This window comes from Xenopus laevis, chromosome 4S (genome assembly GCF_017654675.1).
Source record: "Xenopus laevis strain J_2021 chromosome 4S, Xenopus_laevis_v10.1, whole genome shotgun sequence".
NCBI lineage: Eukaryota > Metazoa > Chordata > Amphibia > Anura > Pipidae > Xenopus > Xenopus laevis.
The window spans coordinates 110,000,508-110,013,737 of NC_054378.1; the positions used below are offsets into that span (position 1 = coordinate 110,000,508).

At 39.3% G+C, this 13,230-nt stretch overlaps 1 long non-coding RNA gene across 1 annotated transcript; it reads left to right on the forward strand.

Moving 5' to 3' along the window:
* The first annotated feature begins 458 nt into the window (after positions 1 to 458).
* Positions 459 to 10,443, forward strand: LOC121393364. Its single transcript, XR_005961022.1, has 2 exons — positions 459 to 1,322; positions 9,695 to 10,443. It is a non-coding gene; the product is annotated as an uncharacterized LOC121393364 (long non-coding RNA).
* Positions 10,444 to 13,230: the final 2,787 nt, after the last annotated feature.

A 13,230-nucleotide genomic window follows, 5' to 3' on the forward strand; every position in this document is an offset into this window, starting at 1 on the left:
GCTCCAGGTGTTCGTGCTCAATATTCTGAATATACTATACATCTGGCCTTCATATAAAATCACTTAACATGGTTGAGCGATGCGGTTGGAAGTTTTGAAGCATGCTGGTTGCCAAATCTTTGCTGATTGTAGCATTTTAAGGGAGGGGTGACTGAAAGTCTGATTAGAGAATTGACTAGCACATCAAAATATAATGAGCGCCAGATACTTATTAGCTAGATAATATATGTTGTTGAAGGGTACTATCTGCTAACCTTTCAACATGCAGTAAGCATCATTGAATATCCAAGACAAAGCTGCCATATGACACCCTCTGGAAGTGGAATTACTTCAGTTATAATATTTTCCACAAGCCCAAATTTGTGATTAAACTAGACATTCAGTGCATCAAACCCTGATTACTGAGCAGGTCATCAGATACCACTCACAACACATTTATTTTCGACAGTAAAGCTGGCTAGGGCAATTGCTACAATGTGGGATGGTGTTGAGAACCTGGGCAAGGACTTCATCCAAGAGATCAGTGCAGCCCCAATCTATTATTGGAAGGGGAGGACCCCATACAATAGTCTGCTGATGCAGTACGGCTAATTTTATGTATGTCAAAATATGCTTGTGTGATTTTGTGCCCAGTTTCCCACTGCACGTTTGGTAACCATCTACCTTTTTACCCTGCCTTTGTAATTTACATCCATTTTTTAGATTTCATAATATTATCAGTTTTACACCAATATCATGAACGTGTAAGCAAAGCCCCCCTGCTGTCCAACCCAAGCAGAGTGGCAAAAGTTTAATATGCTAAAGCTGGAAGTATCTCCTGACACTTTTCTACTTGTTTCTATTCCTCTTGACACATTAAGGGGCACATATATTAAAGGTCAATTTTTTCTGGTCTGGCTTTTTGTTGGAAAAAACAGAAAAAGTCAAAGAAAAAAAAAGCACAACTTTTTCAGGATTTGTTATGCGACGATACTGTGACAGATCCGTATCCAAATTTACTCCAGCTAAAGCCTGTCAAAGTCATGCAGAAGACAATGGCAGATTGAAGATGTTTTTTTTGCCTTGATGATCTAGGGTTTTGGGCATTTTGATGCTGGTTTTTGTGAGAAAATCCAGTTCTAGTTTTCTAGTTTTTCCAATGACAATTCAAAAAAGTTGTTGCATGATTTTGTCGAGACTTTTCCGGTATGTACATTTGGATTTTTCTAAACAATACTAATCTTTTTTTTGCACGTGACCATGGCTGAAGAGCTGGAGGAACATCCAAATATCTTCATCCCTGCGACTCTTGAGATGTTAATACCAATGGGATACCGGCCTAGGTAAGTAAGGACTGTAACATAGTAGGGGGTTACTTCTAAATGCAGCCTCAGTGTGTAAAGAGTAATTTCTGACATGAAATCACTATGTTTTGTACCCACAATGTAATAAGTAGAGCCATAGTGGATTCACACACGCTTCAATTTCACATGCACGTTTAGATTGACCAGACCTCATATGCAACCAAAATTCTTTATTCAGCTCAGCGTTAAAATTACTTCAGCACATGATTTTCAGGGTACAATTCTGTTGCATCTAATGACATAGGCTGCACGAGTGTCACACGAGTGGTAGTAGCTCCATGGTTCCCCTGAACCAATAGGTGCATTTGCATGTGATTCATCAGAACCGACTGAATGAATGCATGGGAGTGTATTTTGGACACAAGAGAATAGCATCAATACACAAAACAATACCATCCATTTTATTGTAACTGTACTTGTGGCTGACTTATGTATGTGTAGGGATCCAGAGGGTTAATTCCCCTCTGTTGGGATACTGTCATGGGAAAACATGTTTTTTTCAAAACGCATATGATAATAGTGCTGCTCCAGCAGAATTCTGCACTGAAATCCATTTTTTAAAAGAGCAAAACGATTTTGTTATATTCAATTATGAAATTTGCCATGGGGCTAGACATATTGTCAATTTCCCAGCTGCCTCCAGTCATATGACTTGTGCTCTGATAAACTTCAATCACTCTTTACTTCTGTACTGCAAGTTGGAGTGTTATCACCCCCCCCAACAGAACAATGGGAAGGTAACGAGATAGCAGCTCCCTAACACAAGATAACAGCTCCCTGGAAGATCTAAGAACAGCACTTTATAGTAAAAGCCAAGTCCCACTAAGACTGATTCAGTTACATTAAGTAGCAGAAATACCAGTCTGCCAGAAAGTAATTCCATCCTAAAGTGCAGGCACAAGTCACATGACTGGGGCAGCTGGGAAACTGACAAAATATCTAGCCTCATGTCAGATTTCAAAATTGAATATAAAAAAATCTTTTTGCTCTTTTGAGAAATGGATTTCAGTGCAGAATTATGCTGGAGCAGCACTATTAACTTATGTGTTTTGGGAAAAAACTTGTTTTTCCATGACAGTATCCCTTTAAAATGAGTGCCACATGTTGGGAAATCCCCTGCTTGTCCAGCTACAGGTTGAACTTAGAGTGAAGGGAGGGGCATGAGCCCTTGTACTTGTACAGTGTGTCTGGCAGATACCGGAGGGTGTCACAAGGTGTTGCTGCTGAGCAACTAGTTTGATATAGGAAGAGCCATGTGCTAACAGCCATTGTTGATTTCTACTTCACTGAGAACAGAGTGATTAAAAGTGATGCAGAATGTAGGGGCTTAAAACGGAGTTTGATAGCCCTGCGGGCTTGGAGTAGGCTCCACTTAGAATTCGGATGGACTTTTTATGTGATCACACTATATAGAGTGCTGGGAGCTGTAGTTCAGAAGAGGAGGACTTTGTGTGCTTGCATTCAGCATGATTCACATTCGGCTGAATCTTTTTGCCTGTCAAAACCGAATCCAAATCCTAATTTGCATACGTAAATTAGGGGCAGTAGATCTTTTGACCCTTTTTATTTTCCTGCCCCTAATTTGCATATGCAAATTAGGACTCCGATTAGGTTCGGTATTCGGCCGATTCTTTCACCAAGGATTCAAGGATTTGCCAAATACCAAATAGTGGATTTGTTGCATTCCTAGTTGATAGTTAAAAATAACAAAATAAAAATGCTACTCCTTTAGGTCTTTTGTTTCTTGCCGATCTCTTCGCAGTCTCTCAACTTCACATAAGAATCTCCAAAAATAAATAACAAGGAATCAGTGCCTGTGGCAACAGAAATCAGAAAACAATATAGGGGTAAATTTACTAAAGGGCGAAGTGATTAATGCATGGCGAAAATTCGCTAGCGTGGCGTTATTTCGGTGCTTCGCCGATTTACTAACAGTCACTGGCGTAACTTTGCTAGGGAAGGAGACTCTATCGCTACTTCGCACTATTACGCCAGGCTTCGCAAATTCACTAAGATGCGGATTTTACTGAATGTTACCTCTTGCGCCAGACTTGCCTTTACCACCTCAGACCAGGCAAAGTGCAATAGAATAGATAGGAGTTCCTCAAAAAATTGTTTAAAATTTAAAAAGTCCCAAAAAACGCTGGTGACTTAATTTTTCAGGGTGATAGGCTGCAAATGTATTTGCTGCAACATATACGTCCATTCAACTTTAACTTCCCTCCGTATGCAAATTAGCCAAAAGTAGCGCTTTGCTTGCTGTAGTAACACTGCTGTAGATGCCTGTTCCAGCTCTGGATGAGCCTACACATTTGAATGAATCCCCGGGTGAGTTGTGCCCAAGTGAGGGTAGAGAAAGAAAGGATGCAGCATGTGTTCAAATACAGATACAGGCTTTGTTCAGGTGCCTGCCACATGGGAGCAAGTACCTTTGTCTAGTGGGAGAGGTATTTGGGCAGGTAGCGCTACCAGGGAAAAGTAAAAGATCTTTTAGGAAAAGGGACATGTGACTGATGGGAGGTGCCCTGATGGGTAGTGGGTCATTATTATTATTATATGAATAAATATTTACTTGGCCTTTAATTTTATATAAAGTTATGTGTTATACTGCAAACATGTGTTGTTTGATTGGTTTTTCCTAATGGAGCCAACCGCAGGTGTATTCCCGGATCCCATTAGGTGAAGGCACTGCCATGAGAGGTAATTCCCAGTACCCTTTCACTTAGCAAATTCGACTCAGGACCTGGTATATGGTAAGGAGTGTAACCCTTTGCTTGACAAAGGGGGTAACCCCGAAACGTTGCATGCTGCAATAAATACCTAGCAAGGTTTTTCCTGCTTGAAATATCCTGTGTGCCAGTGAAGTTTTTTGTTCAAGGAGTGTAACCTTGGCACAAGGGGGTGGCCAAGAGAGTGTTAAATATGCATAGGGAAGTAGAATGATCCAATCTTCTCCGTCCTATGGCAAATTTCCTTACTATTTACACAGAGCTTCATTATGGTTGGCAAGCCTTTATTTTTTTCATCTCTATGCTTTTGAGTATCCATTCAGGAGCCATAGGATATTTCACAACAGGTCTGTAAGAGAATGAGCCGAAGGGAGGCCATATGTTGTGAATTCAGTGAGAGAGGCCAAGTAGAAGCTGGCCCATCTGCATCTTGAAAATAAATATTTATCATGAAGCCAGATGTTACTGCCTCATGGTGGATTCTGAAGAGTGCGAGAACCTTGCTAGTTAGGATGAGGCTTGTGCTCATGTTTAACTACTTAACAATAGTCATCCTTGTCATAATAGGTTTAGATTTTAGGATACATGATATTCATGATACTATCACTATTACTGTATACCCATGAATAGGTAAAATATCCTAAATATTTTGCATACAAGTACAGCACACGCAACTAAAGAATGCTCTGTATATGATAATGTTATATTCTCACCTGCCTGGGAATAACTTACAAACTTGAACTGGACCACTAAATAAATGGAACACAGTGCTTAATGCAGGTTACCAGGGATTGTGCAACACAGCTGCCGGCTCATCCCAGTCTCTGTTTTCACAATTGCTGACAATTTTATTGTTCTGAGTGGATTGCTCTGAGCGTTCTATTTTAAAGGAAATGCATCTAAATAAGACATTTTACAGATAGTTCCAAGTTGCACATATTATGTAAAAGCAGTCGACAGTTTAATTTATATCCATTTCAGCAAAATAAAACATCGAAGATAAAAAAAGCGTTTAAATGACTCATACGGTGATGCCTATTCTTCTGCCTTATTTTTTGCAGATCTTTCTTAAGGCTGCACTTATTAATGTCCTTGAAAAAGGTATTTGGGGCACATCATCAGCAGCATCTATTTTTTTTAGGGTCAGAGGCCACTTTTTTTTTTTTGAATGGTAAATCTGATTTGTTGGAGAGCCTTGACCTGGTAATCTTCTCTCCGGGTGCCTTGATGCTGCTGAAAATGATTGAGATTCTTTTCTTGTGATTGCTGAAAAGACATAAACTTTGATGAATGATATCTCATTTTCTTGACGCATTTTTCTTCCTAATCTGTTTAAATCAGTTCTCAGGTCCTTTAGGGACTCTATAAAACAGGTGTATTTTGCTTGTTTCTGTGGCGGTTGGAGACAATATTGTTTCTATGTTTAGTACTGTATATGGAGCTTATAGTAGAGCACATACAAATATAAGTTAATGGAGGGCACTCCCAGTATTAGAAAGGGAAAAAAGCTATTTTTTGAGAAATATGAGGGATAACCCCACATTCAATTACCCAAAACCATATATAAGAATAGAGAGGGAATGCAGACTCAATAAAGAAGATAATACTTAATAGACAAAGGTGGTATTTTAAAATTCTCTTTTATATAGTGTATAGTAAACAAATATACATCAGACAAACTGGTATATTATGCACAACAGTATTAGCACAAATAAATACATACTACCAAGTTACAAGATCAAAGCAAAAAAGGGACAAACCACAGGGAGCAGATACACTTGCCAATGATGAGAACAACCCAACGTTTCAGCACTATAGCCTTTGTCAAGGGGAATCTGAGAATTTTAAAATACCACCTTTGTTTATTAAGTATTATCTTCTTTATTGAGTCTGCATCCCCTTTCTATTCTTATAGTAGAGCACACAGAGCATTGCAGGTTCGGGTGGGAAACAGAAATAACAATTTAAACTATTTATTGCAACAGATCTTTACCTTCATAATTCTCCTACTACAAGCTGGTTCTGTTGGGCTGGTTCTGTTATTTATAAGGATTAATTATATCTTAGTTTGGATCAAATGCAAGGTATTGTTTTATTATTACAGAGAAAAAGTAAATCGGTTTTAAAAATTTGGATTATTTGGATAAAATGGAGTCTATGGGAGTGGGACTTTCCGTAATTTGGAACTTTATGGATAACGGGTTTCTGGATAACTGATCCCATACCTGTATATGGTCAGTTACTAACTGTCTCCTATCAACTTAAAGGGATCCTGTCATCGGAAAACATTTTTTTTTCAAAACGCATCAGTTAATAGTGCTGCTCCAGCAGAATTCTGCACTGAAATTCATTTCTCAAAAGAGCAAACAGATTTTTTTTTCAAAACGCATCAGTTAATAGTGCTGCTCCAGCAGAATTCTGCACTGAAATTAATTTCTCAAAAGAGCAAACAGATTTTTTTTATATTCAATTTTGAAATCTGACATGGGGCTAGACATTTTGTCAATTTCCCAGCTGCCCCTGGTCATGTGACTTGTGCCTGCACTTTAGGAGAGAAATGCTTTCTGTCAGGCTGCGGTTTTTCCTTCTCAATGTAACTGAATGTGTCTCAGTGAGACATGGGTTTTTACTATTGAGTGTTGTCCATAGAGCTACCAGGGAGCTGTTATCTTGTGTTAGGGAGCTGCTATCTGGTTACCTTCCCATTGTTTTTTTGTTTGGCTGCTGGGGGGGAAAAGGGAGGGGGGTGATATCACTCCAACTTACAGTACAGCAGTAAAGAGTGATTAAAGTTTATTAGAGCACAAGTCACATGACTTGGGGCAGCTGAGAAATTGACAATATGTTTAGCCCCATGTCAGATTTCAAAATTGAATAAGAAAAAATCTGTTTGCTCTTTTGAGAAATGGATTTCAGTGCAGAATTCTGCTGGAGCAGCACTATTAACTGGTTCATTTTGAAAAAAAAATTTTTCCCCATGACAGTATCCCTTTAAGCAGCCAGCTCACTTCTGTTTACTTAATCAGGTCAAGATTTATGCCTGGATGAGGGGCTTCAATTTAATATGGAACCTATGGTGATGTATCTTTGCTTTTCACATTGTTCAAAATTGTTCATCATAATGCTATTCATTATACAATCTCAGCTAATATCATATTAATAGCAGTTAGCTTCAAACATTACAACAAATAATCATAATTTAAGGTTTAGTTGCCCTTTAATCATGCATGTTCCCACTCAAAACTTTACAACATGGCTCAGGAAAACGGGACCTTCTGGTATCCCATCGTTGTAACATATTTCCGTATCAACAAGGGAAACTCTGAGAAGTAAAACTGTTCCCATAGCACAGGGTAATTGTCAACATTCCAAAACAAACCCAATCTTTCCATTCTAAAATAATATAGAAACTCCTGTGTTCTTCTTTTTAATGGTACCCAGCATCTGTTTTTATTCCTCATTCCGCAGAAACTTTCTCAGAAGAAAAGATCTCTGCGTGGGGAATTATAGTTTCTAATCTGCTGTTTTATGCTCGGTTTCTGCTGAAGAGCATGTCACGGCACAGTCAGGGGTCCAGGTTTTGCTCATACATTATCGACACAAGGTATCATTATCTCATAGGAATGGAGCGCTGTACCACAGAGATTTTATTCTCTGCTGTGTACTTTACAATCCGACAATGGAAAAGGGGAGTTGTGAGCAAAACACAAAATAGCAACACAGTAAAGGTATTGCACTTCATCAAGCAAAGCAGCCAGTCATTTGTGTCCAGCTGTACAACGGGGCACAACATAATGAAACCATAAGCAATGGTTAAGCATTGCATCAGAGGGCAATGTTCCTTTGTGTCACTCTTGTAATTAACAAGACATATGAGCTTTTAAATATCCACAGTTTAAGCTTTGACTTAAATTGTATACCCTTCTAAATATAAACTTCCTTAGATTCTGATTCCTCCTCAGACCATCGACGTGTCCTTAAATCTATTCAAACACTTTTCTACATCAGTTTTACTTTTGCATAAATGACCTTCCGCCCACTTCCGAAGCAGATTTTGTTTTTATCACACATTCCCACCAAACATTCTGTTCAATATTTGAGCATGTTTCAACTGGAAAACGATCTTCCCAAGCAAAGTAACTGTAATACTAAAATATTTTCTGACCTTCCCACTAAAATATTCTCTAAGGTTTAGCTTGTGAGCTCTTTTGGGAATAGAATGTCTTGTCTTTCGCTGGATGTAGGCAATGGACAACTGATGGATCCCCACTTTAACATTATTTAAAGCACAGGTTTGGGTCAGAGCCCTTTGTCAAGTTGATAAAGGACGCTGCCCGAAACATGTTGTGTACCTCTATCCCCAATAAAGATGTTTTGCAGTCCAGTTGCTGCCTTGGATTTGTCCCACACCTCTACATATTTCTACAGATTAACCTAATTGGGATATCACGCACAGGATACCCCGTGGGAAATTTGGAGATTTGGTGAGCTCCACTTGTACTCTTAATTGCATTATTTAAAGCACATACTTGTCTGTATTATTAATGTTGTTTAAGAATGTTCATCTCTACATTATCTTTGGGGTGCTATGCAACACAATGACATCTATAGATAACCAACCAAGGCACCCACACTTTTTAGGGAAAGCTGAAGCTAAGACTGAAGACAGAACTTATAACATGTGGTGGACCAGTTTTCAATTAAGGATACAATTCCAGTCTTTTGGCAATCACCAGAAAAGCAAGATCATTCTGATAATCCATGCAGCCCATTTGCCTAAAGACTTGGGTCTCGTTTATAAACCCAGTTCAAATTTGCACCTACAGCACCAATCAGAGATTAGCATTTTCCAGCCAGCTGCAGGTTAAAGAGTGATAGCAAGCATCTGATTGGTTGCCATGGGTTACTGCTCAGGTGCAGAATTGCCCAGTGTTTATAAATGAGCCCTTATGTCAATGGCCAAATGAGTTCAGGCTCAAGCTTCTGCTCTCTACTCTCAGATAACTCCTCAGTTTATACAACAATGGATGGTGTGGAAAGGTGAATTATTCATTTCCACTGTTTATAATCAATACTTTTAAGTAGTGATGACTCTCACACAGGGAACACCCCCTTCTCGCTCATATGTCAGGCTTTCTGCTCTGTGTCCTCAGCAACAAGATCCATGATGTGTTGGTCATCAAAAACAATCATCTGCCTCTGCTCCAAAAACCTTCCCACATCTTAAAAATGCCATCTCCCCGGAGTATACAAGCTTTAGTTAGATGTTAACATCCCATCATGTATAATACAGGAAGGACAATATGTCACAAAAGTACAAGACAATTTCTATCATAGGAAAGTTCACTCCTGGGTCTTATTAACGTATCACCCAATTATATATAGGCTGCAGTCTATGACATATCGTCAAAAAGCATTCGGCGGAGTTACAAGAACACCATGATATTTAGTCTGGGGATTTATATGTCTCAGTAATACATTTTGTTACCGACTAAAATAAATGAGTGAAAGCCAGCTATTTGCCGACTGCATGAGGTTCTCTTGACAGTTCCTCATCTATCACTTTGCCAATGGATCCTGAACATTAAATGTTTAATGATTCTCTCTTCTGTGTTTTTACAGGTTCCATTCCATACTGACAGCAATCTGCAATCCCCGCAGAGTGGAAGATGCATAATATGCTCTCAAAGTTTTCAAATGACTTAAGTAATGGATTAACCGGAATGCTTTACATCAGACAGTTAATTGAAACGACTAGAACTGACAAAGGGAGTAAAGGGAATTTCAGCATTAGAAGAGTTTCAATCTGTTGGGCTCCTACTACTAAATCATTTACAAGGCCATTTCTCAATTCTGGAACATGAATAGCTAAGCATGTGGGGTTCACGTTGTATCATCCGAGCACTTATCCCATTATGGCCACAGTAGCCTTATAAATGTATTTAAGTGTGCTTAGCTGCTTATCCTGTAGGGATTGCTCTACTTATTGCTAAGCAAGAACAAAGCCAATTAAGAATACATAAAGCCCAATATATCTAAGTACATAACAAATGCCTTTTAAAGTGCCACTGTTTTCAGGTAATAAGTCCCTTTCATACAAAAGCCTCAATAATGCTGTTTAATTGTCTGCCACAATGGAGGTTCATATTTTATATGAATAGGTACAATATGTTAAGTTCTATGCTTTTATTCTGTTTACGAGTCTTGTTTGCTATCAGGGTCTGAGCACAAATTCCAAAAAATGGTGAAGTTCACTATTTTTTTTCCAAGATTCAATTTATTTTTTAAAATGGTTCTTATTAGCAGGAACATTGTAAATGATGGACTCGAAGATACAAAGATTACAATAAAGTGGGGTTTGGATAGATAAATGGCATGTTTCTGGTGTAACTGAGCATGGCTGAAGCACATCCAGTAAATGGCCTAAACTGTCACATTTTTCTAAAAGGTTGGGGGGTCAAAAAATCAACATTGTGACCACCACAAATCAACAATTTTCTTTACCAAATGCTATGGTCAAGCAATCCTAGAATACAGGGACTAAGCTTGCCCCCATTTGTTAAGGTGGCCATACACGGAGAGATCTGCTTGTTTGGGGATGTCGGCAAACAAGCGGATCTCTCCCCGATATGCCCACCTTGAGGTGGGCAATATCGGGCTGATCCGATCGTGGGCCCTAGGGCCCAACGATCGGAACCTAACGGTGGCTTTACGGGCGGTCGGACCGCGGGACCACATCAACGAACAGATACGGCCACGATCCAACGGGATTTTTAGTCCCATCCGATCGAGATCTTGCCAACTTTCGGGCCGATCTCGATCAGGGAAGCCCGTCGGGCAGGCCCCATACACGGGCCAATAAGCTGCCGACTTGGTCTGTCAGCAGCTTTTATCGGCCCGTGTATGGCCACCTTAAGTGTTGCTCAAGATGCTTTCCAATTTTGCAATAGGCTCAAAATAACCATATGGAGGTGCAGTGCAAAGGTTTCCATCAGGCTCAATGGCAGCTTACAGCTTTTTACAGGGACTAAGTTTTACCTGCAACTTACTTGCTGCTTTCAAGGTTAAAACTCCCATACTTGGTTCCCCTTTAATTGTCCACCAGTGGGATCACCTGAATATAGTTCGAAAGGGTGGGAGCTACAACATGGAGCTGACCACGGCTCCTGTATAAATGATAACAAACTAACATATAGAATATCTTATACAAATAATATTAATGGTTACTTTTGGCAGGAGGGATGTTGGATGCTCCTGCCTGCCCTATGCTACTATACAGTCATCCAGCTATAAGACAGTTATAAGAGTCACAGAATATATTCTCATGCCAGAAACCCCAGCCCTTTGCTTCTCACTCCCTTTACATATACAGAATACAAACTCATAACCTACTGCCAGCAGAGTAAAATCAATTTTATGTGAGCTGACCTTCATTGTAGCCTTTTTAATAACAGACAGATTGGAAAGGAAACCTCAGACGTTTGCACTTATAATGTTCATATGCAACGTATTAAGGTCAGGATCAAAAGGACTGTGGGGAGATTGGAAAAGTATTTCTTACCTGCTGCGCATCCCATCAAGATGAGATAGAAAGTCTTACTAAAAAGCCTCATTTGGGAATAGATCAATTTTTTAATGTGAACAGCAGCAAGGTCCTGTTTCCGACTTTCCACATCAGCCACTCCTTTAATCCTGGCACGTCGATAGAGATGCAAGACTATTATTACTATGGTCATAGCATACACCACATTTATAGTGCAGTTACCCGCCTTCTACTGGTTTTGCTTAAGCAATGGTATATGTGCAAAGATAAATATTATGTATAGCAACTTGGTATCCACTTGGAAACTGTAACATTAATGGGAAGGGAGTAAAGCAACCAGTGTCCATACTCATCTAGAACAAAACTCAGCTCAACTTTTATTTGTAATGCTGACCACATATGAGATGAATTACTGAATATGAGGCCATTGTAGAGTATTAGGACAATTTAAGGAATAGTTATCCACATAGGAGCTAAAAGAGAGGAGCTAAAAGAGAAGAGGCCTGTCTTTAAAATAACTAGTTTATAACTAGTTTAGCCTAACTCAACTCTTTTTAGTACTCTTACTATACCTAATGTGACTTAAATTGACCAATACTTCCTTTCTCTTCTCTCATTCTGCAAGGAAAAAGTTGGTGCTGCACATTGAGTCATGCCAGATGTTAGTAGGAGAATGCATTCCCATGATGTTGCAAAAGAGTTATTGCTACATGACGCAATGTAACTTGCAAGCCAAACAAATATAAAAGGTGCAGGAAAGTCTTTTTTTCAAAAGTTAGGCACCCCCAAGTGATTGTGTTTACTTACCTGACACCCCAGGCCAGTTCTACTATCAGCAGAAAACTGCACCGGCCTAGGGTTTTTCCGGCGAGCACCATGGATCGATCCTCTTTCTTCTCACGGCTGCGCATGTGCAGTAGAGTGAAAAGCCAAACATTAATGAAAAAGCTGCTCTTCTTCCTTCTACTGCACATGCACCTGCCTTGGGAAATTTGAAGAATGAAGAAGTGAAGAAGACGATTACGCTGGGGAGCTCGCTGGTGGAACCCCGGGTCAGTGCAGTTTTCTGCTGATGGGAGCACTGTCCCAGGGTGTCAGGTAAGTAATTACATCCACTTGGGTTTTCTAACTTTTGGTTTCACCAAATTATAAAGACTTTCCTTCTCCTTTAAGTTCTTCATTTTAAGATTAATTTCAACCCCCTCCATATGAATGTAGAAACATTTTTTTGAGAATTTACCTTAATGGAAGCATGACAGCAAAGCTTTAAAGCATTTACATTTTCTTGTGAAGAAAGAGTTCTTTTATCTAGTTTTTTATCTAATATGTTAAAATGTGTATTACAATGCCACATGTCTAAAAAAGAAGATATGCCCTGCTGGAATTTGACATTTGTTCTGATAGAAGAAACACTTTCAACCTGGGCTGCTTGTAAATGTGGAGGCTGGTCTGTCTGTATGGAATGCTTCTTTCAACAGCAAAATTTCTAGACAAAATATATCCATTAAAGGCTGAACTCCGTGGCATGCTTATGACGCGCATGCGACAAGTTGAATGTGCTGGAATTAATGGAATTGAATGTGAAGTCGCTGGTACAAACTGCATGTATCCGACT